The sequence below is a fragment of the Lagenorhynchus albirostris genome, chromosome 6 (genome assembly GCF_949774975.1).
Source record: "Lagenorhynchus albirostris chromosome 6, mLagAlb1.1, whole genome shotgun sequence".
NCBI lineage: Eukaryota > Metazoa > Chordata > Mammalia > Artiodactyla > Delphinidae > Lagenorhynchus > Lagenorhynchus albirostris.
Window position 1 is genome coordinate 46333543 of NC_083100.1, and position 22977 is coordinate 46356519.

General features: G+C 35.0%; 1 protein-coding gene and 1 long non-coding RNA gene across 3 annotated transcripts in view; one reads left to right on the plus strand and one right to left on the minus strand.

Moving 5' to 3' along the window:
* Positions 1-2619: 2619 nt before the first annotated feature.
* LOC132522239 (uncharacterized) lies at positions 2620-6236 on the minus strand. Its single transcript, XR_009541125.1, has 3 exons — positions 6106-6236; positions 5259-5328; positions 2620-2778 (listed from the first exon to the last, which is right to left on the minus strand). It is a non-coding gene; the product is annotated as an uncharacterized LOC132522239 (long non-coding RNA).
* The window catches only part of TFPI (tissue factor pathway inhibitor), a 66880-nt gene continuing 49128 nt past the window's right edge, over positions 5226-22977 (plus strand). For both annotated transcript variants that reach the window (XM_060152475.1, XM_060152476.1), the window contains exon 1: positions 5226-5449. The gene's annotated coding sequence lies outside the window, so the exon portion shown is untranslated. The remainder of the gene's footprint in view (positions 5450-22977) is intronic.

Below are 22977 nucleotides of genomic sequence, written 5' to 3' on the forward strand. Positions count from 1 at the left end.
GGCGGACTCTCAACCACTGCGCCACCAGGGAAGCCCCTAAAAGTATAATTTTTAACCGTGAAATTTTATTCTAAAAATTTTAAGAAATTAATCAAGATGGTAATAAATAGTTTGTCTTTAAATTTCAGATAATGAATAATCAATGAAAACCTCCATAAGATAAACTAACACATTTTTTTATAAACTAGAAAGAAGAAATAAACTCTCACATGCAGCTCCTGGAATAACTTCTTTCTAAGCAGCTTTAAAAGGAGATATTTTAAAAGGTGAGACATTCTTTTGTTTGCTGTAATCCTAATTCACTAAGTAAGAATTGTTATCATTAGTAGCATTCAGTTTATGGCACTAAAATTAAAGTTCCAAGAAGACAGAATTGTATCTGTCATATTCTTTGTTGTCTCCTTAAATCCTAGAACAGTGTTTGTCATACAGCTGGTGCTTAATAAATACGTCTGTGTGGTATATTTATATGCTATCTTATTTTATACTTTGAAGTTTTCCCTAAGAAATTTGTAAAGTAAAAATATTTAATAAAAATGTATAAACTTATGAGAAACAAGTTTTAAATTTCTAAAACAAAATTTATCTGTTAACAGTATTTTTATGCTTCTTACCAAAACTCTACTCAACTCTGCCTACCAACCATTCTTGCTTTTGTAGTTGTGTCTTATTATCATTAGACAAAGGGAGACAGATAATCATAAAATCACCATCATAGTGTGCCTTTTTTCCTTTTTTTTCAGAATTCCAAATGGCACTGTATAATATTGTTTTTCTGAGTCCTCTTAGAAAAGAATAGTGAAAATACAAATGTATATTTAACAAAGAGATATAAAAATAAAATATTTTGAATGGAAAATTATTATCCAAAAACCCAGCTGATATTACAATAAAGGAGAAAATGAGATGGTAGCTGGTGTCCTATACTTTGAAATTCTGGGCAGGATCACATTATCTAATCAGCAAGGATTTCTGAGGGCAGAATCTATCAAGGGATTAACTCCCTAAATCTAAAACAATAGAAATGGGGATATAAGGATAATCCTCTCTGAGGCAAACTTTCCTTAGCATTCCTAATCAATAAGAGGTGATTTACGGTATAAGTAACTACCCCTCAAACACAGTGAATGAAAAGTAGTAAATTAATATGTGTATGTTGGTAGTAGAGACTGGAATAAAACTTACCTATCCATATAAGCAATCTTTCTGGGAGGTTCAGAATGAAAGTATGTGCTGTGAGAAGATAGACTTTTCATGCAATTGCCAGTGTCTGTCCTGGCAGTATAGGTAAGCCAGTGGTTGGAAATAATTTTCTTCTGTGGGCCTATCAAATTATTCAATGCGGTAATCTTAGAGTCACTGAGTCCTACTTTGGTTAAGGAAGGATAGTCTATCCTAGGGAATTGAGGGCTTGCTGCTATATCAACTTGAAGGAAATAAAGACCCAACTTTCCTGGTTTACACCGTGCTATATTGATACACATGGGCATCATACATTATATCTTCATCAATATAGTACCAATAATAATACTTAAGATAGACACTTCTATAAAAATGAGAATTAAAATAACACTAAAAGTAATAAAACTAGTTAAAATATTGTAGATGGGATTAATAGTACTAGTAATATAAATCAGAAGAATGATTAAGAATAATAGTATTACAAAATAATTAAAAGGACCGGAAAACTAAAAGCCTAAAACCGGTTTTAAATCTAGAAAATAAATAAAGCAAAGCAATTAAAGTCTAGATTAAAGGATAAAAGTTGTTGAAAGTATAAACTTCAAGTCTTGACATTCGAATGCAGAAGCAAGCAGGTAGAAACTATAGAAATTAAGATTACTCCCTTCCATTGTTATCTGAGATTGGATTTTCTTTGAAGGGAGTCTCCAGGCGGATTTCCTAAAGAAAGAGTATTTACTGAAACTCAGGTGAGCTCAGCAGTGGTTAATCTCCCTCAGGAACAGGACTGTGAATTTATTCTCAGCATTTTTGCTTCTCCTTTCCATGGCCTCTTCTCTCTTTGTTTGTGTTCACCCAACCAAGGGTGAAAAGGAACACAGGACACCAGGGGGACTGAGGGTATGGGGTCCAGGGTTACATAACATAATAATATATATGTGGTCAATATAACACATCTTTAAGGGAAGAAGTTAAGGGGGTAGGGAGTATATTATTTATCTCTTCCTAAATTATGCTTGATAACAAACTATCCCAAAATCTACAGGGTTTTTATGAAGAAAGGATTTATTTTCAGTCCCCTTTGTGGGTCATCTTTATTGTGATCCAGTTTTAAAGAGTAACCTTTATGTGGGACATGCACATCATCTGGCAGGAAAATGAAAAATATAGAATCATAAAACTCATGAACTTCTCATAAAGCTCATAAAAATCTGAAATGTTATTTGAATTGTGTGAGAGTTGGAAAGACAAAATTAACAGAGTATGGTGAGAAATGAAAAGGAGTGTTTAGTATTAGGTGGGTACTTGGAACATCTAATGATTAGATGCAAAGAACTTTAAGATACGATGGCACATAGTCAAGTTGTTGGTGAGAAAATCTTTTTATCCAAATAATTTAGACTTAGAGTTGTACACAATAGATAGGCAAACTAGTAATAAAACCTCAAAAAGGAGCTCACGCAAGCCTCAGGGAGAGAAAACCTGAGTCCACAGAGCCCTTAAGTGACAGCATCGGGTTGTCTTACCTTAACAATAGTTTACGTCAATTTCCCACATTCTCTTCAGCACAAGAATACCCAAGTGTGTGTAAATTACCTGGAAATAAAATGGTAAAAAGTCTTCACTGATGTCAAGTGCAACTTAAATATGAAATCAATGATCTTTGAGAAAATAATTTCAGCTCAGTTGTGGCTCTTTCAAATAGGGTTCTTTACATAGTAAGAAAAAGAGATTTCTTAAATGACCTTAGGGGAAAAAAAGGGTTTATTACAAGGGTATATGTTCTTGAGTACTTAGAAAAACTTGAACTAGGCCTGGGAAGGACTGTTACTGTAGAGCTCAGGCATCACTTTCTCATCACTCATCTCATCTCTCAGTCTTGCTCTTGCTTTCATTCTTTCCCTGTTTCTCTCTCAGAGGTTACACGCCCTCTTTCATTCATCCCTTTCACCATTCACTCTCAACTAGCTTTCTCCACATAATCATCTGGTGCACACCATTTTGGATGTCAGCACTTCCTCTATCTTGGCTTTTTAGTTAAGAGCCTGGCACTGTATACTTTTATCTATAGCTCTTAGTACAAGTTTCCAAAAAGGAAATCTGATTTGCTGAGCTTACCGCTACCTTAGTAGAGCCTGCAGATTGGCCAAAAAACTAATCAATGTCCACTCCAGTCCAAAAACAGGCAACTTTCCTCAACAATCTGAACAAGAAGGGAACATTGAATGTGCTTGAGTTGCAACAGGTAATAGGGGGTATAATTATGCAGCAAAGTTCTTGAACTAGGCCTGGGGAAGTACTGCTTTTAACTTTGTTAAAAATAAAGTTTCAACACACAGCAAAGTTTTGTTGTGGTATGAAATCCAGAACATGGGTGAGAAAGAAACATGGAAGAGTATTTAAGTATCTGTGCTCTGAAGTCAGACTACATGATTTGAATCAGAGCTCCACAAACTATACCTAACCTTCTTAAACCCATGAAATGGTGAAATGGTCATACAGAGAGGGCTTTCTTCACAAGCTGGCTGTGAGAATTAAATGAGGTAATTTATGTGCCAGACACCTAGGAATTATTCAATAAATAGTAAAAACACACAAGAAGGAAAGTTACCCTGTAATAGGAAAGAACCTTTGTATTCTGTTGCAAGGTAATCACTAAAGGGATGTTGCCTATAAGCTTAAATTATACATAATGGCTCATCTCTGGGAACCCTGCCTCCCAGGTAATGAGCATTAAACTAAAATACTTTTGTTTAGCTCACAAGAAAACATCCTGACTAGGCCCACCTGTGAATGACTGCAGAGAGGAAGAAATTAACACAGCCTCTCCAGAGGCTGATGGGAACCAGGAAAGGTTTGACTTTTCTCCCTCACCTTTAGTATAAAAGAAGCCTGAATTCTAACTCAGGCAAGATGGTTCATTGGTACAGGAGTCCACCATCTTCTCGGCCTGCCGGCTTTCTGAATAAAGTCGCTATTCCTTGCCCCAACAGCCCATCTCTTGATTTATTGGCCTGTCCTGAGGCGAGCAGTATGAGCCTGGACTGGGTAACAACCCCTTACCCAGAGGTCAAAGGAAGGACGCAAGAAAAGTTGAAGACATGAAGACAATCAGAGATGGAAAAAACAAGAAACTGATGGATTTTCTGATCAAATGACTTCAGCCGTCATGGCAAAGAAGATTCCGCCATCTTACGAAATCTCTAGTGATCTTAGCCTGATATGGCCATAATTCCATTACTGAAATACTAAGGGTTAACTTCAGCAATAGTGACCTAGAGCAGAACAAAGTGAGTGATGCCTTTAAATATTTACATATCATGTAAAATAATAATTATAATATAAACAATAGCAATAAACATGATAGTTAACATTTATTGAAGGTTTGTTATGTGTGGAGGACTAAGTGCTTTATATGTCTATTTATATGTATATATATTATATGTATTAATCCATTTACTACTTATATCAAACTTAGGAACTTTTATCATTATTTTAGGGAAAAAGAAACTGGGGCACAGAGAGTTTAAATAATTGACCAAAATTGCAAAGCTAGTAAGTAGCTGAGGCAGGGTTTACAGCCTGACATTCTGCAACAGGCAATACATTGCATTGCCTCTCTAATCAAAGGAATTTCAATAGCCCTCAGGTGTTTTTCACAAATATATTGACAACATGGATGAAATAATTTGAAGAAGAAATAAACTGCAAAAAAAAAAAGGTTCACTTTATTAAGTAACTACATGATGACAAATATATTTTAAAAATATATAGATCTGGGGGAAAAAAGTGTTTTTTTTTTAACTGATTACAAAGAATCCTGGAAAGTAAAAGAAATCGTTATGCAAAAATAGTAATTCTGAAATCTTAGTGTAAGCTGATTCCTTTGTCTGTTTCCTTCATAATTGAAAAGGCTTTTGAATAATTTGGCGAAATAGCCTAAAAAGAGTTGGAGTGACCTAAACAGGAAGCCTGGCTATTCCCAGCTGTGGGTGATCTCTGAGACCGGCTCTGAGGCTCCTCTTTGCTCCAACAGACGGGAGCGACATTGAGCTGGATAAAAGTCAAATTCTTACCTCGCCCTTTCACTGCTGGCAGGATCAGATTGCATTTCTTTTATTATTCTTCACTCCCCAGTTTCCTGATCTGTTTGAAAGAAGAAGTAGAAAAGATAAATCCTCTCTTCAATGCCTGGAAAGGAAAACAAAATGACCTCAACTCCGCTTTGAAAAAATCTTTCCAAGAACTTTCTTCAGAGATTTTACTCGTGAGTACTTGGCAATATACTTTTTAGCCCATGAGAAGTAACTTTTATTTCTTTTCCTTGGCGGGGGGCGGGGGGAACCAGGGTGTTGAGAGGCAAAGACTTGTAGGGGCGGACCATTGTCTGTAACCCTACAATGAAAATCGACCCTTCTCTGTAAACAAACTCATTGCAATGCTAAACTAAATTCTCAGCATTTTCCATTTAGTTTTAAGCAAATATATATGCAGTATAGGATTATGCTTTTAAGACCATGAACATAAAAAGTTGGTGAGATGTAGCCTTGTTTATAATTTTCAGCTTGTAGTGGCAGTTCTTTACTAATTGTGTCTTTAATTGGAGTTTTCTGAAGATTTTTTTTTAACCTTTAAACATTATTTAGTAACATATAAAGAAATATAATAAAGAGACTGTCTGGCAGCCTTATGTTTAAAGAAACTTCTTTCATTGCCATTAATTGGTGATATTTAAAATAAGGTATAAACATTAGAATCCTTGTAGTCTAAATATTTCTTGCCAGCATTAACTAATCTCTCTAAGAAAATATTTTACAAGTCTCCGAAAACAAAAGCTCATATTCTAAATATATTAAAATAAGAATAGATAGGATTGCACTATATATAGTACAATTACATAAATTAAAGCAATAGATTACATACCTATATGATGTACTGTCATATTCTTGTTGCTTATAAAACGATATTAAATTTAGCTTCTGGTAGTAAAGAAAGCACATAGTATAGAAGTACACAACCACAGAACAATAATGAAACAAAAAAAATTAATTATGAAAAGCACTCGTTTGTATGAGTATTAATGGAAAAATGAGGGTCAAGAGCAGTGCTGTGCAAAAAAAAAAAGAAAAGATAAGTAACAGCCACACTGTGACTCAGTGCTCTGGAAATTAGTCACAAAATGACTTTGTATAATTGTGATAACATTAAATACAAAGGGCAGAACCCAAGCAGGAAACATACAGCCCAGAGAGTCATATTTTATTATGTGTAAAAGCATAGTATTTACGTCAGAGGTGAAAAATTGTGTCAATTTTGAGATATTGCAAAGTTTTTTAACCTTTCATAAAACATTTTTAGGATTATTTTATACTCATCATTCTAGTGCATGATTATTTCAAGACATATAATCTATATTTTATCTAATACTTAAACTGAAGGGTGAATAATCTCTGAAAATGTATTGGAGTATGAAATTTTAATTTGGGGCCTATGGGTTAATAAAATGGTATAAAATATCCTTAGGGATCAACAGAGTTGGAAAACTATTTATGTAAATACAGATAATTAACATTACAGTTGTAAAACTTTAAAATATTTACTTTTAACAATTTGAATGGTTATATTGGGAAGCCAAATTTGTCTTCTTCAGGTAACTATACAATCTTCTTAGAGAGCTTTAATGGCATATATACTACTATTTGGTTCCGTTCTCTATTAGGTATGCTGACTTGTACAAGTTTTGTTTTCTGTTTTTAAAGGTACAGTCTGATATCTTTAAGCATTTCTTTTATCTCCAATGACTAGATCAAAACCTCTTTGGGAAATGTGGTCCTGTTCAAATGGGTTATGCCATCAGGTAGTGCTTGCTGGTCTGATTGGTTGTCCATAACTCTAGGCTTCATTTGCTTATTGATTGTACAACTATTTTGCCTAGAATCTTCTACTATAAACAGTATTGCTAAATTTAAAAATAATAATCTATGAAATAGAAAATTGTTTTTGTATTAAACTATAGTTTTCATAACACTAACATTCCTTCCTAAGAATTAATTTCCTGATCTTAGTTATCTACATCATTCAAATTCAAAACATAATTGAGGGACTTCCCAGTTGGTGCAGTGGTTAAGAATCTGCCTACCAATGCAAAGGACATGGGTTCCAGCCCTGGTCTGGGAAAATCCCACATGCCGTGGTGCAACTAAGCCTGTGCACCACAACTACTGAGCCTGTGCTCTAGAGCCTGCGAGCCACAACTACTGAGTCTGAGTGCCACAACTACTGAGCCCACTGCCTAGAGCTGGTACTCCACAACAAGAGAAGCCACCACAATGAGAAGCCTGCGTACCACAACGAAGAGTAGCCCCACGCTCACTGCAACTGGAGAGGGCCCGCGCACAGCAACAAAAACCCAACGGAGCCAAGAATAGATAAATAAAGTTATAAGAAAAAGAAAACCATTCAATGATAATGATAATTGGACAGATGACAAACTACTAGAGGAAAAAAGCCAAACTGAAAAGGTTTTGTTTATTCCCAGAACACCTAGCAATCTAACCAAATAGTAGATATGCTATAGATTCTTTAGGAATTGTTGGCTTACTAAATTCACTGTCACAAACTTTTAATACAGATTTCAACTGAATCAAACATCTCTACTTAATAGAAGAAAAAAAAGTAAAACATCCTTGCCAAAAAAAAGGGGGGGGTGGGATAGGAGAGACAATATGAAAAGGAAAGGGAAGTACTCAGAATAGGGTTTTCAAAAAAATCTTGTTTATTGGTATAAATTAAATAAGTAGAATAATATTGATTAAAATTAGTTAATTATATAAATTTATTTTTGATATGTAGACATGATCTAAAAATTGTATTACAGTCCAACTCATCTATTCTCAATAAAGGCTGTCTTTAGCCACCCTTTTCTTGTTTACCATCTAAAACGTGTAACTCAGGAAACTTAATTTGCAGAGCTGTCTTTTTTAAAACAAAAATACTTTTAAAAAAAAGTATTTATTTATTTGGCTGCACCAGGTCTTAGTTGTGGCACGCAGGATCTTCGTTGTGCCATGCAGGATCCTTAGTTGCAGCATGCAAGATCTAGTTCTCTGACCAGGGATCGAACCCGGGCCCCCTGCATTGGGAGCACAGAGTCTTACCACCAGGGAAGTCCCAAAACAAAAATACTTTTAAATGCATTATTTTTTTATAGAAATATGCCAGTACTATAATTATTTGATTGTTACCATCTGCATTTGGAGAAATCTGAATTCAAGACATGGAGTGACTATTGAAGTCCTTGTTTCTGGATATTAAATCTCACCAAAATGAAGAAAGGATGCAACTCTCTTATTCCAGAGAGTTCTCATTATGCTAGACCTCCTCTCTTGGGTCTCTGAGATCCTCAGTGACTGCTTTCTTGGTGTGATGTATTATCTCTAGGAGCCCAGTCTTCCCATTACCCTTCTCTCCCTGTCTTCACTTCAAGTGGCAGGTGCTGTGTAGAACCAGAGCCTAGGATTCAGCTACCAATAGGATGAGGGCACCCTAGTCATTTCCACTTCTTTTCAAAAGCAATAACAAAAAGCACTGGATGCATGTCAAATCTGCTATGTTCATCTCTCTTCAGGCCTTCCTTTGTGATTCTATGCTCTTTCTTAGTTGGAACAACCATATTTTTTAATTATTTTAAAAACAAGAGGTCCATGATCCATACTAGGAGTCCCAGTGCTGCAATATTTCTGTCTCACCTGCTCCACCTGATAGACCACAGGTGCCTGGGGAGACACAGACTTACTGCAAGAAATTCCTCAATCAAAATGTGATGGTAGCATTCTCTCTAGACTGAATAAATATTACATGTTGTTGATTAGGCTATTTCAACATCAGGAATGTAAAAGTATCCATCAATACAGCACTGATACACTGTGGTGTTTTTATTACCAAGCATAGAGTGCCATTGACCCCCTTCAACTGTACCACACCCTCAATGCCACAACCACCCTGCTGCCAACCTCATTCTGTCTCTCCAATTCATGTTTCTTACCAACATCTATCCCATCCTTGAATCCTGTAATAATCCTGTAATCTAAACATCACCTCATTCCTTACTTCACAAGGCTTAGAAATGGAGTAAATCTCATAAATTGGGTGAGTCTCCAGAATAGTAGTGTTTGTTGCAAAATATTGGTAATATTCTTAAAGTTCTTTTAGGAATAAACTTCAAAGTATCCCAGGAAATGAATCAAAATGATTATATCAAAATATCAAACACCTACTCACTCTTCTATGTGCAACCAATTTCAAATATATGTGACAGTAAAATGAATGAACTTCTGATTCATGCTACATGAATGATTTTGAAAACATTATTCTAAGTGAAATAAGCCACACACAAAAAAAACCAAATAGTATATAATTTCACTTACATGGGATATCTACAATAGGCAAATTCATAGAAAAAGAAAGTAGAATAGAGGTTACCAGAGTCTGGAGGAAGGGATGAATGGTGAGTTATTGCTTAATGGATACAAAGTTTCTGTTTGGGTTAATGAAAAATTTTGGAAATAGATGGTGGTGATGATTGCACAAAAATATAAATGTAATTAATGCCACTGAGCTGTACACTTAAAAATAGTTAAAATTGCAAATTTCATGGTATATCTATTTTACCACAATCAAAAATAGTAAAAGAAAATATTAATATTTTTAGTTTTTTTCTGTTTCAATTTACGTAGTTTCTATCATTATATCTTCAAATTTACTTATCTTTTCTTCTATGTCCAATGCGTTTATAATCCCGTCTAGTGTGTTTTTCATCTCAAATAATGTTTTCATCTCTAGAAACTCAGTTTGAGTCTCTATCTTCTTTCTCTATTTAACACACTCAATAGTTTCTCTAGATTCTTGAACATATGAGTGCAGTTTAAACTTTAGTTTAAATTTTAGTTTAAAATTTAGTTAAATTTTAGTTTAGTTTATGAATGCAGTTAAAATTTTAGTTTGTTAATTCTATTTTCTGTGTCATTTCTGTGTCATTTGGATTCTTCTCATTATGTTATATTTTACTGTTTTTTGCAGACCTTATAATTTTTATCTGAATGCCTGATATTATGAATCTTACCTTCTTAAGTGCTGAATATGTTGTATTCCTGTAAATAATATTGAGCTCTGTTCTGAGTTGCAGTTTAATTACTTGGAAACAATTTTGTATTTTGTTATCTCACTGTCAAGCTTTGTTAGACAGAATCAGAGAAATGTTTATTCTATGGTTAATTTTTTTCCCAGTACAGAGAAAAAACCTTTCTGACTACTCTGCTTAATGCACCATGAATGGAGGTTTTTGCAATTTAGGGACAAGAAAATATTCACAGCTTTACATGTATTCTAAGTGTTATTCCCCTCTAGCCCTTTAAGGTGGTTCTTTACCCAAACTTGGGTACTTTTCTCTTGTATATGTACTGATCAGTATTAGGCTGAAGACTTGAGGGCCATCTGAAGATTTCTGGATCTCTCTTTCTCTATAGCTCTCTACTCTGTTACTTAACCGTGCATACTCTAGCTACCCTGGCCTCTGCAGACAATGTGCTTTCTCCTAAACTCAGGGAGACCACTGGGCAATTCCAGAACCTCCTCTTCCTGAATTTGAATGTGGAAATTCCCTTCAGTCAGTGTGCTGGAGCAAATCAGAATGTAGGGCTGAACTCTTGTTTCCCATCCTTATGGGATCACTGCTCTTCACTGACCAGTATTTAGTTAGCGGAAAACCATCATTTAATACATTTTGACTATTTTATTTTTTTAAGTTGTTTCAGGTGGGAGGATAAATCCAATGTTAATCCATTGTGGCTGGAAGTAGAAGGGCTATTTTTCTTTAAATTTTTATTTTGTATTGGCGTATAGTTGATTTACAGTGTTGTGTTAGTATCAGGTGTACAGCAAAGTGAATCAGTTACACATATACATATATCTATTCTTTTTCAGTTTCTTTTCTCATATAGGTTATTACAGAGGACTGAGTAGAGTTCCTTGTGCTATACAGTAGGTCCTTGTTAATTATCTATTTTATATACAGTAATGTGTATATGTAATCCCAAACTCCTAATTTATCCCTCCCTACAACCTTTCCCCTTAGGTAACCATAAATTTGTTTTCTAAGTCTGTAAGTCTGTTTCTGTTTTATAAGTAAGTTCATTTGTATCTCTTTTTTAGATTCCACATATAAGTGATATCATATGATATTTGTCTTTCTTTGTCTGACTTATTTCACTTGGTATGTTAATCTCTAGGCCCATCCATGTTGCTGCAAATGGCATTATTTCATTCTTTTTTAATGCTGAGTAATATTCCATTATATATGTGTACCACATCTTCTTTATCCATTCATCTGTCAATGGACATTTAGGTTGCTTCCATGTCTTGGCTATTGTAAATAGTACTGCAATGATCATTAGGGTGCATGCATCTTTTTGAATTATGGTTTTCTCTGAATATATGCCCAGGAGTGGGACTGCTGGATCATATGGTAGCTCTATTTTTACTTTTCTAAGGAACCTCCATACTGTTCTCTATAGTGGCTGTACCAATTTACATTCCCACCAACAGTGTAGGTTTCCTTTTCTCCACACCCCCTCCAGCATTTATTGTTTGTAGATTTTTTTGATGGCCATTCTGACTGGTGTGAGGTGATACCTCATTGTAGCTTTGATTTTTATTTCTGTAATAATTAGCAATGTTGAGCATTTTTTCATGTGCTTTTTGGCCATCTGCATGTCTTCTTTGGAGAAATGTCTATTTAGATTTTCCACCCATTTTTTGATTGGGTTATTTGTGTTTTTTTGATATTGAGCTGTATGAGCTGTTTGTATATTTTGGAGATTAATCCCTTCTCAGTCATATCGTTTGCAAATATTTTCTCCCATTCTGTGGGTTATCTTTTTGTTTTGTTTATGGTTTCCTTTGCTGTGCAGTGGAAGGGCTACTTTTTTAAATCATATTTTAATGATATCCTAAAAAACAATAAACATAAATAGAATGAGAAATTTTAAGGGCATGTAAACTGTAATTCGTTCATTGGCCTGGGTAAGATAAATACATTTTTTGCCTGCTATATCTCAGAAACTATGTTTCATGAGTAAATATATTTACATGATTGTACAATGAAAAACTTAAATTCACTATTTCTAAAAAATAATTATTTCATTTCAGATAAGCAGTTTGTTTCATTATGATTTTCTGATAATGGTAGTTGTTTGGGTGGCTAATATTTTACTCTCTTCTATTTTAGATGACAAATTCATTCTACAAGCTTAAAACCAATCAAGTTGTCACTTGTTCAACAGGCATTTCCAAAACTCTGAGTGCTGACTGTTATTTACCTAAAGCCTCCAGAGTTTTGCAATGAATTAAAGATTGCCTTTACTGATAGTTTCCTATCACAATTTCTCATAATTATCTTTCCTCCCCTGATTCCTGGATACTTCTACATATTGGAAGCTGTGAAAGTTCATTGACAGCACAAATTAAAACTTTCTCTTTTTATGAAAGATGTTTCAGGTGTTTCCTGCTTAATTATATATACCAATTGATATAAACAGATAATCCCAAATGACAAATATTGTAAACAAAAATTATATTTAGCATTAGAATTTGTTTTTATAATTATGTAAGAGTGTGTACATTATTGAAGTTTCTATGCATCTTATTTGAGTTCTGTGGTTTTAGTCTCCTTTAGCATAGTTATTCAGTCTATGAGGAAAGGAAAACAAGTACACAGTAAAGAAATCATTATGGCATCTACATCCTGGCACTAATGCAGGTTTATAAAAAAATTATGAGATAAGCAATTTACCTTAAAAACACTCAGGCCCTCCTTTCAGTGCCAATAATTTTTTTCAAGTTTCAGATTTCCCAGGATTAACCTCTTTTTGTATGTTTTTCTCTTAAGCAATTGCTGGAGAATGTTCCAGGGGAAGAAAAGTGTTTAACTAGGGAGAATTTAGATTAGCCTCAATTAACATGGCAAAAGAGAGTTGTTGGGTTTTTTTTGTTTGTTTTTCTATTTGTGGTAAACTCTGGATGAAACTCCTTTAAAGCCATTTGCATTTATTAGTTATATCCCTAAAGAAAGGAAAAGGTTCCTTAGGTACCAGTGTTTGCCCTATCATTACTATGTCAACATTGCTCTCCCAACCACCACCTGCATTCCACATTACCATCTCCTTATGCAGAGGCCAAAGAGATACAAGTGACCATCTATCCTTCCTAACAGGTACTGGAAGCCTCTTCTGAAAGGATATGAGTAAATGGGCATTCATGGATGGTCCTCAAAAACGTGTGAAAAAATATCTGAGCCATGCATTTGCTCTTTAGAAGGGAATGTATAGTTTTCCTCAGATCTCTCAGGAGCTTACATATCACCATGAAAATATATCTGAGACATGATTAAATATCCTAGGAAAACAATATATAGCACTGGGATCAAAAAAGAGTGTCAAGTAATAATATATCTTGAAGAAGGCAAGACAAAGATTTCAAAGGCAGATAAACTCGACATAGGAGGGATAAGGGTGGGGTAGAGATGGATAAGTTATCCTATGTATAAGAAATCTTGGAGAAAACATCTTTTCTGAGAAGGCTTGGAAGAGATTAAATTATTTTAAGATCTTCAGTTCAATCATTACACTTGAATAAGCAGATTCAATTTTTAATATCTTTGAAGCTGAGCATTAACTATGTGCTTTTTATATATTAGAACTTATTCAGGGTACAAAAAGTATACAATGTGATAATTTTTTTATAAATTTATTTTTTTATTTTTTTTGGCTATGTTGGGTCTTCATTGCTGCATGTGGGCTTTCTCTAGTTGAGGCGAGTGGGGGCTACTCTTTGTTGCGGTGCATGGGCTTCTCATTGCGGTGGCTTCTCCTGTTGTGGAGCACAGGCTCTAGGCGTGTGGCCTTCAGTAGTTGTGGTGCGCAGGCTCAGTAGTTGTGGCTCACGGGCTCTAGAGTGCAGGCTCAGTAGTTGTGGCACACGGGCTTAGTTGCTCCATGGCATGTGAGATCTTCCCAGACCAGGGCTCGAACCCGTGTTCCCCGCGTTGGCAGGCAGATTCTCAACCACTGCACCACCAGGCAAGCCCAATATGATAAATTTTAATCATTTATAAATTAACCCATTAGGATTTGAAGTAACTTAACACAAATAAAATCTCTGGTCTTCATTCTCAAAAAATTACAATCAGGGGAATTAAGTAGGGCCTTTAACAAGAACATGCTATCTGATTCCTGAGATTATGTGTTAGGTAGAATATGGATAGGAGAAAAAGGAATGGCAATTTAGAGAAACTAGCAGATATTTATAAAAATGTAAAATAATGAGCATTCAATGTGAGGAACCAAGAGAAAAAAGAACTATTTATTGGATGCTATGAGTAAAAAAGGAAGTAGCACTAGTTTCCTTTCATTCTCTGAGTCCATAGTTCATTGTTTCATGGGTCTGACATTTTACAGTCTGAATGGAAGTGGCTGAAGATTAACATGTTAATGGTTCCTGGAGGACCATGACTTAGCTCCCCTGTTCCTTTACAATGATGACTCAGAAAGTTGAACTCAGGATGTCATGGGTGTAGTCACCAACAGCTGCGGTTCCAATCTTGAACTAAGCTCAGTTGCTTTTCATTAGAGCACAATCAGAAATTCCTGGGTTTTTTACTTTCGGACTTACTTTACCCACAGAATTACCCTCACTGAGGAGGGAGAAAATTGATCATTACTGGTTCAACATGTTTATTGTACTTAAGTATAAAAACTTTAGCTAATATTTGGAATCATAACACTTTCATAGAAACAAAGTTACCTGATTATTTATCTGACACCAGAATGTTATAAATATCTAGCCTCAGGTATATTGAGTATAAATTTTGCTTCTCTTTCCCTCAAGGAAATGACAGTATAGGAATATTTTGTGGGAACTTCCCATACATGGACCAACATTTTGCTCTCCTTTTCTCATACTACAACAGATACTATCAAAAGCAGGAAGTTGAGAAGTTTCCAATATATTTGTCTAAGCAGAGACAAAATCTAAGATGGCAACAGACTTTGAGGGGAAATGAGGAAGCAGACTTGATTTTATCTATTGATCTTTAAAATTAAAAAAAGTAAAATAACCTGAATTACATAAGCTATGAATCAAGGTTCTAATTAGAAACCCGTTAGGAAGGTCTCGACTGTCTTTCCAAAATACATATACCTCCTGCCTAAGATGTCATACTCAATATTAATTAATAGATTAATTAGAATTAATAAATTAATTATGTAATCAGGAGATTGATTGATAGACATATAATCAGAGAAGCAACGGTCCTGAAATACCATTTTCTTATCTTACTAAATAATGGATGCCTAGAAGAGCAGATACAAACAGGAGAAAAACTAGAAGCAGCCATAGGTCTTTCTATGTAATTTTCTTTCTAATATGGACAGTAATGATAATAAAGACATAGTATATATATACAATTATTTTCTCACACCAAAATTCATTGTATTCCTTTGTTTTTTTATTTCCTTCCATTTGGGGCTACTGGCATTAGTAGTTGACCAGAATTATATCCTCAGAAATCTCCATTTTGGTTTAGATATATAATACCAAGTTTTATTTATTTATTTATCTATTTATTTATTTTCCTGCTTAAAGGAAAGAAATGAAAACAGCATACTATGAAGATCTTTGCTGTTAAACTGTATTAGATTAAGAAGAGTCCCTGTGATGAGGAAAGGTGAACTCATTCAAAGAAATGAATGCCACCTTCTTTTGACAAAATGTCTTACAAATTTAACCATAATATCTAGACAAAATAATTCCCCACCTTTTTTCTAAGAGTTTTGTTAGCTATGGGCAACGATATAAGGAAGAATCTTTGGTATTATTTCTTTTATTATGTATTTCTATCTTGTTTTCCTTTGTTCATTGTATTTTTCTTAGTAAAATATATACACTCTCTTTGGACCTTTCTTACAAATTTCAGAAATATTTTTACATATTTACTTTTCCACTATTCTTTTTAAAATTAATTAATTAATTAATTAATTTTGGCTGCATTGGGTCTTCATTGCTGCATGTGGGCTTTCTCTAGTTGCAGCAAGCAGGGGCTACTCTTCATTGTGGTGCACGGGCTTCTCACTGCAGTGGCTTCTCTTGTTGCAGAGCAGGGGCTCTAGGCATGTGAGCTTCAGTAGTTGCAGCACGTGGGTTCAGTAGTTGTGGCATATGGGCCCTAGCGTGGGCTTCAGCAGTTGCAGCACATGGGCTCAGTAGTTGTGGCACGTGGGCTCTAGGGCATGTGGGCTTCAGCAGTTGTGGCATACGGGCTCTAGAGTGCAGGCTCAGTAGTTGTGGTGCACAGGCTTAGTTGCTCCATGGCATGGGAGATCTTCCTGGACCAGGGCTTGAACCTGTGTCCCCTGCATTGGCAGGCAGATTCTTAACCACTGTGCCACCAGGGAACTCCCTACATTTCCACTAAACTTTATAATTATCTTTTTACTCTCCCGCTCTCTCTTATTGCTTCTCAATTTTCCTTCTCCACATCCAGTTCTCTCACTCTTCTCTCTTAGCTAGTAATAAGAATTAATATTCCTTATTATTATTTAGAGGGAGATTATTTTTCCTCTTAAAAATATAAACACAAAAGTTTAAAAAAATAATTGGTGAGTTTCTTGACTTACTTTACTTATAGAACTTTAGTCCAAAACAGAATAAAAATCCCCTACTTATGTTTTGATGAATTGCTAATTTCTAGAGAATGTAAATAATCTGAAATTCACTTTAGGGGAAGTAAGAAAGAAGAAGATATTTATGAAAATAGTGGGTCTTTCTTAAGCTTGCAGTTGCCCTTTTTGGGGATGGTCACAATTCCTGTGTTTGAGTTGAAGCTCTGTCAATATGCAAATGTAAGACTTTGGAGAGAAAAAATTAGTTTCAGGGCTTCAGTGTCCTCATTAAAAAACACAGGATAGTCTAGATACTTATCCCTGTAGTTTTTTGGGTTTTTTTGTTTGTTTGTTTTTTTGCGGTACGCGGGCCTCTCACTGTTGTGGCCTCTCCTGTTGCGGAGCACAGGCTCCGGACGCGCAGGCTCAGCGGCCATGGCTCACGGGCCCAGCCGCTCCGCAGCATGTGGGATCTTCCCAGACCGGGGCACGAACCTGTGTCCCCTGCATTGGCAGGCGGACTCTCAACCACTGCGCCACCAGGGAAGCCCTCCCTGTAGTCTTTTATATCTCTAGCAGTATATAATTCTATGACATTGCCCTTCACTTCAGCTTTTTAAAATTTTTTAAATAAACTTAGTTTACATATGTTGTATGCTATTTGGTGTAACATGAAGATATTCGCTGGCATAGCGAATTTCTTTTCTCTGGGATTTTTTTTTTTTTAAGTTTTCTTTCTCATAGTATTACAAATGACAAGAAATTAGACCTACACAGTAAACAGCTTTTAACATTTCATTCCTAGAGGAAACTTCCCTGCTTTATAAAATCATACCTAACAACCACTTCATATCCAAAAGAGAGAGAGAGTAAAACTTTTTTATCAGTGCAATTGTCACAATCTAAAATACAGATAAATGTTGTGATTTGACATATTTGCTAACATTAAAGAATTCCACATTAAGCAGTTCTCCAGAAATATGACTTCCTATAACAAGAGCCAAATCCAATAGATGTTTCCTGAAGGATTGGCCAATCTTTTAGTAAACATGATTAGAGTGAATAGTCTGCAACTATTTGGGGAGGCTTGTTTTTGTTGTTGTTTTGGTTGTATTTTACTGTGTTCCAATATTAATTTACTTACCAGGTTCAGAGTGTTTTGCTTCATTGTTTCCCATATTTTATCATTAGTCTGGGTGTAGTTTTAGAATATAATCTGAAAATCTGACTTTTATAAAGCAAAACATCAGGCATTATTTTAAGGGCAAAATAATTTTTTTGATATTTATTTGGTTGCACCGGGTCTCAGTTGCGGCAGCTGGGCTTCTTAGTTGCGGCAGGCAGGCTCCTTAGTTGCGGCAGGCAGGCTCCTTAGTTGTAGCTCCCAGGCTCCTTAGTTGTGGCATGTGAACTCTTAATTGCAGCATGCATGTGGGATTTAGTTCCCTGACCAGCGTTCAAATCCAGGCCCCCTACACTGGGAGTGTGGAGACTTATCCACTGTGGTACTAGGGAAGTCCCAAAATAATTTTAATGATAAGAAAAGGGGATTCTGACCTGAGCTTTATAGTAATGATATTATTTTCCCATCCTCCAAGCATTCTCCAATCAAAAATGCTGAAAAAGTTGGTTAATAGCCAGTTTGTGAAATAAAAACAGCAGAATAACTGTCAGGTTACATTTGGCTGCTAGAAGGCAAAATCCATAGCATGAGTAGCTTAAATATGAGGCCATTTACTAGTTCACATTATACAAAGTACAGAGGATGCTTCAAGATTTGTTAATTCAACACAGATCTAAGTGCTTTCCATCTTTTTATTTCCATCACTAACAGCAGGTCATCCTTATCTAGGGATAGTTCTCAACATTACAAGATGATTGCTTCAGTCATAGGCATCACATACAGACAAAACAAGTGGAAGGAAATATTATGTGCCCTCCCATGTAGCTCCATTTAGAATAAGGACCTTTTTCAAAAGTTCCCCAGCCCTGGAAGATAGCATACTTCCTTTCTCATCTCATTGGTCAGAGATTTATGAAATAAAAATATCTAAACCAATGTCTGTAAGGGAAATGGAATCACCATGATTAATGTAGATTAATGAAGAGTTTATTATTTATGAATTTATTCCTTAGGTGGGCATAGGCTATCCTTCCCTGAGAACTGGACATATGAACATATTCAGTTCATCTATCAATGAAAAGTGACAGAATTGTTGTTGCATAAGCAAATGAGATGACTGAAACAACACCTTACAAAGTTAAAAAAAAAAGACAAAAATATATCCATAATCTCACTGACCTAATTTCCCTTATTAAAGCATATTTTTCTGTATAAACACCAATTTTTGCTTAGTTTATCTTAAAGTGTACATATATTTTTGTATACAGCTTTTAAAATTTATATTACCATGATTAGTCCCCTCTTAATCTTCTAGTCATTATCATTACCAATTTAACTTTGTATACTATTATACCTGGTGGATGGATGTGCTGCCATATCTAATAATTGTCAATGTTGCATACCTACATTGTTTAAAAATGTAGTATTTCTATTCTTAAAAAGATTGTGCATTTAGTCATTTTCATATTTTTAAATTCCCAAGTGTCATATCAGTACCTTAAAGTATTATCTACGTTTTTTAACAAAGAAAGTACACATTTAGGAAAAATTTTTAGTCGACGATTAAATAATAAGCCACTCATATACTTCCCCTTGCCAACACTACTCAAAGTCCTGCCTTTTTTGTCCTTTATCTCTGTCCAATTGATAAAATCCAACTCTGAATCCTTCAAAAGTTTAATTCCTGAATATGGAGGGAAAGAGCACTGAATTTTGAAGGCACAAATTACTATGAATTTATAGTTTGGGATTCCAGCAGCCCATAATCCTTTAAGATTTTTGATATGCCATTTTATTTTACCTGGAGAAAATGGCAAACCCTCACATTTTTAAAAATCCATTATTTCTTGACATTTTGAACAGAAAATCTCAGCCTCTTCTTCACATAGAAAACTGAATCACAGCAAGAAAATCTTCAATTTTCTTTTATTTATTTATTTATTTATTTATGGCTGTGTTGGATCTTCATCGCTGCGTATGGGCTTTCTCTAGTTGTGGCAAGCAGGGGCTACTCTTCATTGCGGGGCATGGGCTTCTCATTACGGTGGCTTCTCTTGTCACAGAGCACAGGCTCTAGGTGTGTGAGCTTCCATAGTTGTAGCACGTGGGCTCAGTAGTTGCAGCACACGGGCTTAGTTGCTCCATGGTATGTGGGATCTTCCTGGACCAGGGCTTGAACCTGTGTCCTCTGCATTGGCAGACAGATTCTTAACCACTGCACCACCAGGGAAGTCCGAAAATCTTCAACTTTCTGTCTACTCTTCAACAGCTCCATCATAAGACACACACACACACACACACACACACACACACACACACACACACCCCTGAAAAATGTGTCCTATTTCTCTCCCCACAGAGAAAACCTCATTTCAATGGAAGTTACTCTTTTCTTCAGGCCAAGGTTAGACCCTCTTTACTTGTGTCCAGGATCTCAGTCTCTATTTATTTTATTTTTAGCTTTTGTCTCTTCCTCTCTAGTGGCAGAATTATATTAAACTAAGCCCTCCACAAAAGTATCCCTCAAACACCCTCTCTTACTTTCCAGCATAGATTTATAAAATGATATCCTCAATTGCTGTTTTCACAGCCTTTGTTCCAATTCCTTCCTCAGGTCACCAGTTGCTGCCCCCCACCACTGTACCAAATTTTATTTTGCAGTGTGCAAGGGTACTGATAATGCCACTGTCACTAAACCCCATGCATGTTTTTTAACTCTTGTACTTGAACCCTCTGTGCTCTGTGCTCTGTGTCAACTTGTGCCAATGTTATGAAGTATTCACTTCCTTAGCATCTATGTCACTACAGCCTCCCAGGTTTCCTTTTGTTTCCCTGTCTATTTCTTAATCTTCTTCTTAGACCTATTTCCCTCATCCTTGTTCTCCACAGTTCACTTATAGGGTGTTCCTTCCCCATCTTCACACTCACCTTATAGAGTCACTGTCAGGATTATGTGAATTAATATTTGCACAATCATTCAGAACACCTGCTTCATATCACATGCTACCTAAGTACTTGTTAATCAAATCAACCTCAGAACTCCACAGAGTAATTTTCATTTTTATCTTGATTCTCACATTTCTGTCTCTACAGAGACGTCTACCCTAAGCTCCATGTCTACATATTGAGCTTCTTATTTCGTGGCTCCAATGAGTATCTTACAAATACTTAAAACTCTCCTGCTTTGGATGAAAATATTTATTTAAATCTATTATAGTTAATAATACATAGTCATAGTAAAATTTTACCTATGATTCATACTATCTCAATAATACCAAATAGAATGCTTACTTTTTTATTGAGATATATTTGACATATAACATTGTGTGAATTTAAAGTGCATTATGTATAGATTTGATATATTTATACATAACAATATGATTATCACCATAGCATTGGCTAATACCTTTATCACATCACATAATTATCATTTCTTTTTTGTGGTGGGAACAATTAAGATCTAGTCTCCTAGCAACTTTGATGTTTATAATACAGTACTGTTGTCTATAATCACTATGCTGTGCATTAGATCTCCACGACTTATTTATCTACTGGCTATAAGTCTGTGCCCTTAAACAACATCTCCCCAATTTCCCCATCCCTCAGGCTCTAGTAACCACCATAGAATGCTTACTTTAGATTTATACAGATATATCAGTTAGATGAAAACCAAACTACATTTTTTTCTAAATGGCATCAGACACAAATTAAATAGACAATTTCTGGATGGTTTTATTGTTAACATTTTTTGTATTTTTCTCATTGTAAAGATGGGAAAAAAAAATTTCTAGGTACCTAGAACTTATAAGCTTATTATAGTCTTAAAGTTATATTAAAAGAATATACTATAGATATTTTTGAATGAAAAAATTAAATTTGTATCATAAAATTATAACTAAATTGTTGCAAAATACACATAGAAAAAATTCCTTAAATATATTTACTTTTCTGTTATTGACTTTTTTAAATAAAAAGATATTGACCATTATGTCAATTATGGTGATAATAAAATATATCACATTTTAATTATGTGTCATAAAACAAGATTCATTTAGATGAAATAAACAACACATATAATAAGACCTCAAGGGCACAATTGGAATTCCTTGATAGACCACGGGGTATTTTAGAGAACATACAGTCATGAGCTAAGGCAGAGACTAGAATGTAAACAACTAAGATCACTGGGTTGCGGGGGGCTGTTGGTGGTGGGATGAATTGGGAGATTGGGACTGACATGTATACACTAATATGTATAAAATAGATAACTAATAAGAAACTGCTGTATAAAAAATAAATAATTTTTTTTTAAAAAAGAACAACTAAGATCACCATTGCAGCCTCTCTAGTGAGCTCTTGTTATTTGGCCCTCTCTGGAAGTCTACACCACACCTCTCTCTATAGACCAGCAAATCATCTGACTCTGTGTATATGTCTACCCCTTGGCAAGTCAGCAGTGGCCAGATGCTAATGTGACTTCATTATTATCCATTCAATAGGAGTTTGGAGAGCTGACTTTATGAGTAGAGAATATGGGCAGGTTTTCTTAGAAGTAAGGGTGGAGAAAAGGAAGAAATAATTAGTTGAATACTTATTGTCATCTCTAGTAGAGGATTAAGTTATAATTGAAGTCCATTATGTTCCCTCTCATTCATACAGTTTTAAATAATTTTTTTTTAGTTTTAAATAATTTTAGTTTATACACTTGTTTTAAATTTCTCCAGTGACTTTTTACTTTCTTTTTTGCAGAACTCTTAATTCATTGATTTGTTCTATAAACACTTATTGAGCTCCTATTAGATACGAGAAAGAACAGATATAATTGCCGCTTTTAAGGACAGAGAAAACAGATAGTAAGCAAATGTGTTACATAGGGATAAGTGCAGTGATTTAAAAAAAACATGAAGGGAAATGGAACATAATCATGGAGCTGTTTTGTCTCAGTGTTCAAGGCAGGAT